Here is a 9,506-nt window from a genome sequence, read left to right as displayed (position 1 = left end):
TATTTGGATATTATAAACAATAAGGGGCTTGAGCATCCTCAGATTTTGGTGTCTTCTGGGTATCCTTGTACAAACTCACATGGGTACTAAGGAACAAACATATTTACTGTGTTTCCACAGATCAACGTGGGCCAAGCGTAGATTGTATGACAAGGTTTATTTCTTCCTCTTGCAAGGTGACATGGAAGAGAGTTTGAGAAGAATTCAGCTTAATTATTCTCAAGTGCTTCTATGCTCATAGTTTGATGTGGTAATTTGCTCATGGTAAGCATCTTTTCCTGAAGATACTAACATTCCTCCTATGGAATCATATCACTCCAATGGCATTGGACTGTAGCTCTGATAGACAGCCATGGGAATGGTCCTTAACTGTGATGCAGGGCTCCATGATTGAAGAGTGTGGGTCCATGTGTCCCAGAATGACAAAAGCCTGGGTGATCAGTAGCTGCCACATACCTTAGGCTCAGGGTCCATTTTATTCAATGTGCCTGGACCAATGATGACTTACAAAAAATGGATCTTGTTGGAATCTGAACAAAATGAGTGACCAAACCACTTCTGTGAGCTGAGGTCCAGCATGGGGACTCTGCCAGGCAGACAGGGGTGGCAGGGGCGGGGCGGGGGGAATTCAGGTGTTCAGACAGTGGGACCCATAAGCAATAAGGTATTAGAAAACTATCTTCCTTATATTAGGTTAGGATAAAAAAAAATTACAGAGAGCTCTTTTTGAATTTGGCGTAGTGGTGTTACATTGCACTCCTCTGAGTGCTTGACCAGAGCATTCATATACCTGCTTCTCAGGTATATGAATGGTATAGGAATGCTAGGGACAAGGTCACACATAATGAACACTGTGAAAGTAGCTGTGGTTGCATTTGAAACATTCAGACCATTTTCTTCTTTTTCAAAGTATTGCAATGTTATTTTTAAGTTTATTTTCAAACGGATACATAAAAAATGTACGTACTAGCACATTTTATTACATGAATACCTTGTATTGGGATTAAATCAGGTTAAATATACCTGTCCTCTCAAGTATTTATCATTTCTGTGTGCAAAATATTTCAAAATTCCTTTCTCCTCAATTTTTGAAATGTGAAGTTCATTATTATCTGCGGTCACCCAACTGTGTATAACAGAACTTCTTAGGCCTATATAACTGCAACTTAGTCCCTATTAATCAATATTCTCCATACCTTCCTCTTCCTGTACTCTCGCAAACCTCCAGTAAACACCATTGGACTCTCAGCTTCTATGCAATCTACTTTTAGTTTCCACCCATGAAAGAGAGCATATGGTACTATTTTTTCTGTGCATGTCTTATTTCACTTAATAATATGATCTCTTCCATTCATTTCACACTCAATAGGATTTCATTCTTTTTTGTCAGATTGTATTCCTTGTTTTATAATGTGCTACGTTTCCTTTTTATTGATTTTATTATAATTTCCAAATACACGACAACAGTGGAATGCATTACATTCCTTATTACACATATAGAGCACAATTTTTCCTGTCTCTGTATATAAAGTATGTTCACGGCAATTTATACCATTATACATGTGCTTTTCTTGGCATAACAATTCTTAATACACATATATATATATATCAATTTCTCGTATCTCTGTTTGTATATAAGGTATGTTGACACCCAATACAAGTTTTCATACATGTACTTGTATCATGAAGACCATCACATTCTACCATCCTTGCTAATCCCCTCTCCCCTCCCTTTCCTTCTTACCCACTTCCCTGTCTACAACCAAACTAATCCTCCCATGCTCTCCCTCTCTACCCCACTATGAGTCACCGCCCCCCCCCCTATATCAGAGAAAACATTCGGCATTTGTGTTTGGGGCATTGGCTGACTTCACATAGCATGATCTTCTCCAACGCCATCCGTTTCCCTACAAATGCCATGACTTTGTTCTGTTTTTCATGCTGAGTAATATTCCATTGTGTTATGCCACATTTTTTTATCCATTCATCCTCTGAAGGACTTATAGGTTGCTTCCACGGTCTAGCTATTGGGAATCATGCTGCTATAAACATTGATGTGGCTGTGTCCCTGCAGTCTGTTGTTTTTAAGTCCTTTGGGTATAGTCCGAGAAGAGGAATAGTCAAATGGTGTTCCATTCCCCGATTTCCAAGGAATGTCCATACTGCTTTCCAAAGGGGCTGCACCACTTTGCACTCCCACCAGCAATGTGTGAGTGTACCATTTTCCCTACGTCCTTGCCAACACGTGTTGTTGTTTGTCGTCATAATAGCTGCCTTTCTGACTGGACTGAGATGATCTCTTAGAGTAGTTTTGATTTGCATTTCTCTGATTGCTAGAGAAGATGAGTATTTTTTCATATATTTGGTGATGGATCTTATATCCTCTTCTGAGAAGTGTCTGTTCATGTTTTTTGCCCATTTATTGATTGGGTTATTTGGTTTTTTTTTTTTTTTTGGTGCTTAGCTTGTTGAGTTCTTTATATACTTTAGAGATCAGTGCTCTATCTGATGTGTGAGCACTAGAATGCTCCTAGGATGTAGGCTCTCTCAGATTGTTTCTTTTGAGGAGAACAACTTTTTAGTTTGAATCAATCCCATTTATTGATACTTACTTTTAATTCTTGTGCTATAGCTGTCTTATTAAGGAAGTGAGGGGCCTAATCCCACATTCTGAAGATTAGGGCCTACTTTTTCTTCTATTAGACACAGAGTCTCTGGTTTAACTCCTAGGTCCTTGATCCATTTTGAGGTAAGTTTCGTGCATGGTGAGAGATAAGGTTTCAATTTCATTTTGTTGCATAGGGATTTCCCATTTACCCAGCACCATTTGTTGAAGATGCTATCTTTTCTCCAGTGCCTTAGAAGCTCTCAGAATTATTTCTGCTAAAACTGGATATTGCCATCAGTGACTCCATCTTGGTTTCTTGTTGTTTCTCATTCCCAGGATATATTCTTTACTCTGCATCCTGGAGCATTTTCCCTCCAGACCAGAGAAGACTGTCATTAGAAGTTTATCTCCTCTGGTCAGTGCTGCTTTCTTAACTCGTGGTCCTGGGAAATGCTGGTTTCTGCATGTTGTCCCTAATCTGTTTCTCATATAAATATTCCCCATTTCCTTAAAGACTTTAAGGTGATATCTGGAGACATTAAAACGTCTGGCTCCTTCCAGATTACCGGCATCCTCAATAAAACCTATTTTCTTTATCTCCAATGTGCATCTGTCAGACAATGGTTTTCTATGTAGCAAGCTTCCTAACCTCAGGTTGGTAATCCGGCCACAACATAGAACTACTGAGCTAGCCACTTTTTATCAACTTCTGTATCTTCAAAGGATGAAAACACCAGTTTCTGAGATAACATGACAATTTCTGCGTGTGTGTGTGTGTGTGTGTGTGTGTGTATGTGTGTGTGTGTGTGTTTCTGGAAGTTGAACTCAGGGCATCACACATGCTAGGCACTGAACTATACCTCCAGCCGCAATGTTTAACATGTACCCTGTTCAGTTTGGGGGTTAGCTCAGTGATAGAATGCCATTGTAGTGTGCATGAAGCCCTAGGTTTGTTTTGCAGCCTCACAGCTCTAAATAAATGAAAACATATTTTCATTGGTCATGTTTATGTTACAAGTAATCATGAATGTAATTGGTTTTATTAATACCCAAACAGGAGGTATTAATAATCTTATGAGACATCTGATATGTCTGTCTCTTTTTTCAAGAGATTTCCTACCTCCTCTCTTTGGCATATGGGAATAATGCTAGTAGAATAATATGCCAGTATGTTGTAAGTGCGAGGACATAGTAAACTACCCCGTCTTTCCATGATGGATAAATGGATTCATGAACTTGCCATTGTTACATATAGAATTAACCATATACAACTTATCATACTTATCTGTGGTTCAATCAGACATTTGGGGGAAAAAATTGCTACTGAACTTGTACCCTAGAATTTTGTCTTGTCATTATTCTCTAAACAATGCAAATAATCACAATGGGTGTAATTTATGCGGCATTTACTTGTATTTGGATATTATAAACAATAAGGGGCTTGAGCATCCTCAGATTTTGGTGTCTTCTGGGTATCCTTGTACAAACTCACATGGGTACTAAGGAACAAACATATTTACTGTGTTTCCACAGATCAACGTGGGCCAAGCGTAGATTGTATGACAAGGTTTATTTCTTCCTCTTGCAAGGTGACATGGAAGAGAGTTTGAGAAGAATTCAGCTTAATTATTCTCAAGTGCTTCTATGCTCATAGTTTGATGTGGTAATTTGCTCATGGTAAGCATCTTTTCCTGAAGATACTAACATTCCTCCTATGGAATCATATCACTCCAATGGCATTGGACTGTAGCTCTGATAGACAGCCATGGGAATGGTCCTTAACTGTGATGCAGGGCTCCATGATTGAAGAGTGTGGGTCCATGTGTCCCAGAATGACAAAAGCCTGGGTGATCAGTAGCTGCCACATACCTTAGGCTCAGGGTCCATTTTATTCAATGTGCCTGGACCAATGATGACTTACAAAAAATGGATCTTGTTGGAATCTGAACAAAATGAGTGACCAAACCACTTCTGTGAGCTGAGGTCCAGCATGGGGACTCTGCCAGGCAGACAGGGGTGGCAGGGGCGGGGCGGGGGGAATTCAGGTGTTCAGACAGTGGGACCCATAAGCAATAAGGTATTAGAAAACTATCTTCCTTATATTAGGTTAGGATAAAAAAAAATTACAGAGAGCTCTTTTTGAATTTGGCGTAGTGGTGTTACATTGCACTCCTCTGAGTGCTTGACCAGAGCATTCATATACCTGCTTCTCAGGTATATGAATGGTATAGGAATGCTAGGGACAAGGTCACACATAATGAACACTGTGAAAGTAGCTGTGGTTGCATTTGAAACATTCAGACCATTTTCTTCTTTTTCAAAGTATTGCAATGTTATTTTTAAGTTTATTTTCAAACGGATACATACAAAATGTACGTACTAGGGGGGTACCATGTAACATTTTATTACATGAATACCTTGTATTGGGATTAAATCAGGTTAAATATACCTGTCCTCTCAAATATTTATCATTTCTGTGTGCAAAATATTTCAAAATTCCTTTCTCCTCAATTTTTGAAATGTGAAGTTCATTATTATCTGCGGTCACCCAACTGTGTATAACAGAACTTCTTAGGCCTATATAACTGCAACTTAGTCCCTATTAATCAATATTCTCCATACCTTCCTCTTCCTGTACTCTCGCAAACCTCCAGGAAACACCATTGGACTCTCAGCTTCTATGCAATCTACTTTTAGTTTCCACCCATGAAAGAGAGCATATGGTACTATTTTTTCTGTGCATGTCTTATTTCACTTAATAATATGATCTCTTCCATTCATTTCACACTCAATAGGATTTCATTCTTTTTTGTCAGATTGTATTCCTTGTTTTATAATGTGCTACGTTTCCTTTTTATTGATTTTATTATAATTTCCAAATACACGACAACAGTGGAATGCATTACATTCCTTATTACACATATAGAGCACAATTTTTCCTGTCTCTGTATATAAAGTATGTTCACGGCAATTTATACCATTATACATGTGCTTTTTTTGGCATTACAATTCTTAATACACATATATATCACAATTTCTCGTATCTCTGTTTGTATATAAGGTATGTTGACACCCAATACAAGTTTTCATACATGTACTTGTATCATGAAGACCATCACATTCTACCATCCTTGCTAATCCCCTCTCCCCTCCCTTTCCTTCTTACCCACTTCCCTGTCTACAACCAAACTAATCCTCCCATGCTCTCCCTCTCTACCCCACTATGAGTCACCCCCCCCCTATATCAGAGAAAACATTCGGCATTTGTGTTTGGGGCATTGGCTGACTTCACATAGCATGATCTTCTCCAACGCCATCCGTTTCCCTACAAATGCCATGACTTTGTTCTGTTTTTCATGCTGAGTAATATTCCATTGTGTTATGCCACATTTTTTTATCCATTCATCCTCTGAAGGACTTATAGGTTGCTTCCACGGTCTAGCTATTGGGAATCATGCTGCTATAAACATTGATGTGGCTGTGTCCCTGCAGTCTGTTGTTTTTAAGTCCTTTGGGTATAGTCCGAGAAGAGGAATAGTCAAATGGTGTTCCATTCCCCGATTTCCAAGGAATGTCCATACTGCTTTCCAAAGGGGCTGCACCACTTTGCACTCCCACCAGCAATGTGTGAGTGTACCATTTTCCCTACGTCCTTGCCAACACGTGTTGTTGTTTGTCGTCATAATAGCTGCCTTTCTGACTGGACTGAGATGATCTCTTAGAGTAGTTTTGATTTGCATTTCTCTGATTGCTAGAGAAGATGAGTATTTTTTCATATATTTGGTGATGGATCTTATATCCTCTTCTGAGAAGTGTCTGTTCATGTTTTTTGCCCATTTTTTGATTGGGTTATTTGGGGTTTTTTTTGGTGCTTAGCTTGTTGAGTTCTTTATATACTTTAGAGATCAGTGCTCTATCTGATGTGTGAGCACTAGAATGCTCCTAGGATGTAGGCTCTCTCAGATTGTTTCTTTTGAGGAGAACAACTTTTTAGTTTGAATCAATCCCATTTATTGATACTTACTTTTAATTCTTGTGCTATAGCTGTCTTATTAAGGAAGTGAGGGGCCTAATCCCACATTCTGAAGATTAGGGCCTACTTTTTCTTCTATTAGACACAGAGTCTCTGGTTTAACTCCTAGGTCCTTGATCCATTTTGAGGTAAGTTTCGTGCATGGTGAGAGATAAGGTTTCAATTTCATTTTGTTGCATAGGGATTTCCCATTTACCTAGCACCATTTGTTGAAGATGCTATCTTTTCTCCAGTGCCTTAGAAGCTCTCAGAATTATTTCTGCTAAAACTGGATATTGCCATCAGTGACTCCATCTTGGTTTCTTGTTGTTTCTCATTCCCAGGATATATTCTTTACTCTGCATCCTGGAGCATTTTCCCTCCAGACCAGAGAAGACTGTCATTAGAAGTTTATCTCCTCTGGTCAGTGCTGCTTTCTTAACTCGTGGTCCTGGGAAATGCTGGTTTCTGCATGTTGTCCCTAATCTGTTTCTCATATAAATATTCCCCATTTCCTTAAAGACTTTAAGGTGATATCTGGAGACATTAAAATGTCTGGCTCCTTCCAGATTACCGGCATCCTCAATAAAACCTATTTTCTTTATCTCCAATGTGCATCTGTCAGACAATGGTTTTCTATGTAGCAAGCTTCCTAACCTCAGGTTGGTAATCCGGCCACAACATAGAACTACTGTGCTGGCCACTTTTTATCAACTTCTGTATCTTCAATGGATGAAAACACCAGTTTCTGAGATAACATGACAATTTCTGTGTGTGTGTGTGTGTGTGTGTGTGTGTGTGTGTATGTGTGTGTGTGTGTGTTTCTGGAAGTTGAACTCAGGGCATCACACATGCTAGGCACTGAACTATACCTCCAGCCGGAATGTTTAACATGTACCCTGTTCAGTTTGGGGGTTAGCTCAGTGATAGAATGCCATTGTAGTGTGCATGAAGCCCTAGGTTTGTTTTGCAGCCTCACAGCTCTAAATAAATGAAAACATATTTTCATTGGTCATGTTTATGTTACAAGTAATCATGAATGTAATTGGTTTTATTAATACCCAAACAGGAGGTATTAATAATCTTATGAGACATCTGATATGTCTGTCTCTTTTTTCAAGAGATTTCCTACCTCCTCTCTTTGGCATATGGGAATAATGCTAGTAGAATAATATGCCAGTATGTTGTAAGTGCGAGGACATAGTAAACTACCCCGTCTTTCCATGATGGATAAATGGATTCATGAACTTGCCATTGTTACATATAGAATTAACCATATACAACTTATCATACTTATCTGTGGTTCAATCAGACATTTGGGGGAAAAAATTGCTACTGAACTTGTACCCTAGAATTTTGTCTTGTCATTATTCTCTAAACAATGCAAATAATCACAATGGGTGTAATTTATGCGGCATTTACTTGTATTTGGATATTATAAACAATAAGGGGCTTGAGCATCCTCAGATTTTGGTGTCTTCTGGGTATCCTTGTACAAACTCACATGGGTACTAAGGAACAAACATATTTACTGTGTTTCCACAGATCAACGTGGGCCAAGCGTAGATTGTATGACAAGGTTTATTTCTTCCTCTTGCAAGGTGACATGGAAGAGAGTTTGAGAAGAATTCAGCTTAATTATTCTCAAGTGCTTCTATGCTCATAGTTTGATGTGGTAATTTGCTCATGGTAAGCATCTTTTCCTGAAGATACTAACATTCCTCCTATGGAATCATATCACTCCAATGGCATTGGACTGTAGCTCTGATAGACAGCCATGGGAATGGTCCTTAACTGTGATGCAGGGCTCCATGATTGAAGAGTGTGGGTCCATGTGTCCCAGAATGACAAAAGCCTGGGTGATCAGTAGCTGCCACATACCTTAGGCTCAGGGTCCATTTTATTCAATGTGCCTGGACCAATGATGACTTACAAAAAATGGATCTTGTTGGAATCTGAACAAAATGAGTGACCAAACCACTTCTGTGAGCTGAGGTCCAGCATGGGGACTCTGCCAGGCAGACAGGGGTGGCAGGGGCGGGGCGGGGGGAATTCAGGTGTTCAGACAGTGGGACCCATAAGCAATAAGGTATTAGAAAACTATCTTCCTTATATTAGGTTAGGATAAAAAAAAAATTACAGAGAGCTCTTTTTGAATTTGGCGTAGTGGTGTTACATTGCACTCCTCTGAGTGCTTGACCAGAGCATTCATATACCTGCTTCTCAGGTATATGAATGGTATAGGAATGCTAGGGACAAGGTCACACATAATGAACACTGTGAAAGTAGCTGTGGTTGCATTTGAAACATTCAGACCATTTTCTTCTTTTTCAAAGTATTGCAATGTTATTTTTAAGTTTATTTTCAAACGGATACATAAAAAATGTACGTACTAGCACATTTTATTACATGAATACCTTGTATTGGGATTAAATCAGGTTAAATATACCTGTCCTCTCAAGTATTTATCATTTCTGTGTGCAAAATATTTCAAAATTCCTTTCTCCTCAATTTTTGAAATGTGAAGTTCATTATTATCTGCGGTCACCCAACTGTGTATAACAGAACTTCTTAGGCCTATATAACTGCAACTTAGTCCCTATTAATCAATATTCTCCATACCTTCCTCTTCCTGTACTCTCGCAAACCTCCAGTAAACACCATTGGACTCTCAGCTTCTATGCAATCTACTTTTAGTTTCCACCCATGAAAGAGAGCATATGGTACTATTTTTTCTGTGCATGTCTTATTTCACTTAATAATATGATCTCTTCCATTCATTTCACACTCAATAGGATTTCATTCTTTTTTGTCAGATTGTATTCCTTGTTTTATAATGTGCTACGTTTCCTTTTTATTGATTTTATTATAATTTCCAAATACACG

General features: G+C 38.8%; 3 pseudogenes; all 3 read left to right on the top strand.

Moving 5' to 3' along the window:
* The first annotated feature begins 490 nt into the window (after positions 1 to 490).
* On the top strand, positions 491 to 574 carry LOC144255578 (small nucleolar RNA SNORD116; annotated as a pseudogene).
* A 3,937-nt stretch (positions 575 to 4,511) lies between these two features.
* On the top strand, positions 4,512 to 4,595 carry LOC144255577 (small nucleolar RNA SNORD116; annotated as a pseudogene).
* A 3,940-nt stretch (positions 4,596 to 8,535) lies between these two features.
* Positions 8,536 to 8,619, top strand: LOC144255576 (small nucleolar RNA SNORD116; annotated as a pseudogene).
* Positions 8,620 to 9,506: the final 887 nt, after the last annotated feature.

This window comes from Urocitellus parryii, chromosome 6 (genome assembly GCF_045843805.1).
Source record: "Urocitellus parryii isolate mUroPar1 chromosome 6, mUroPar1.hap1, whole genome shotgun sequence".
Classification (NCBI taxonomy): Eukaryota; Metazoa; Chordata; class Mammalia; order Rodentia; family Sciuridae; genus Urocitellus; species Urocitellus parryii.
Note: the sequence above shows the minus strand (reverse complement) of the source record. Positions and strands in the feature narration are given on the sequence as shown.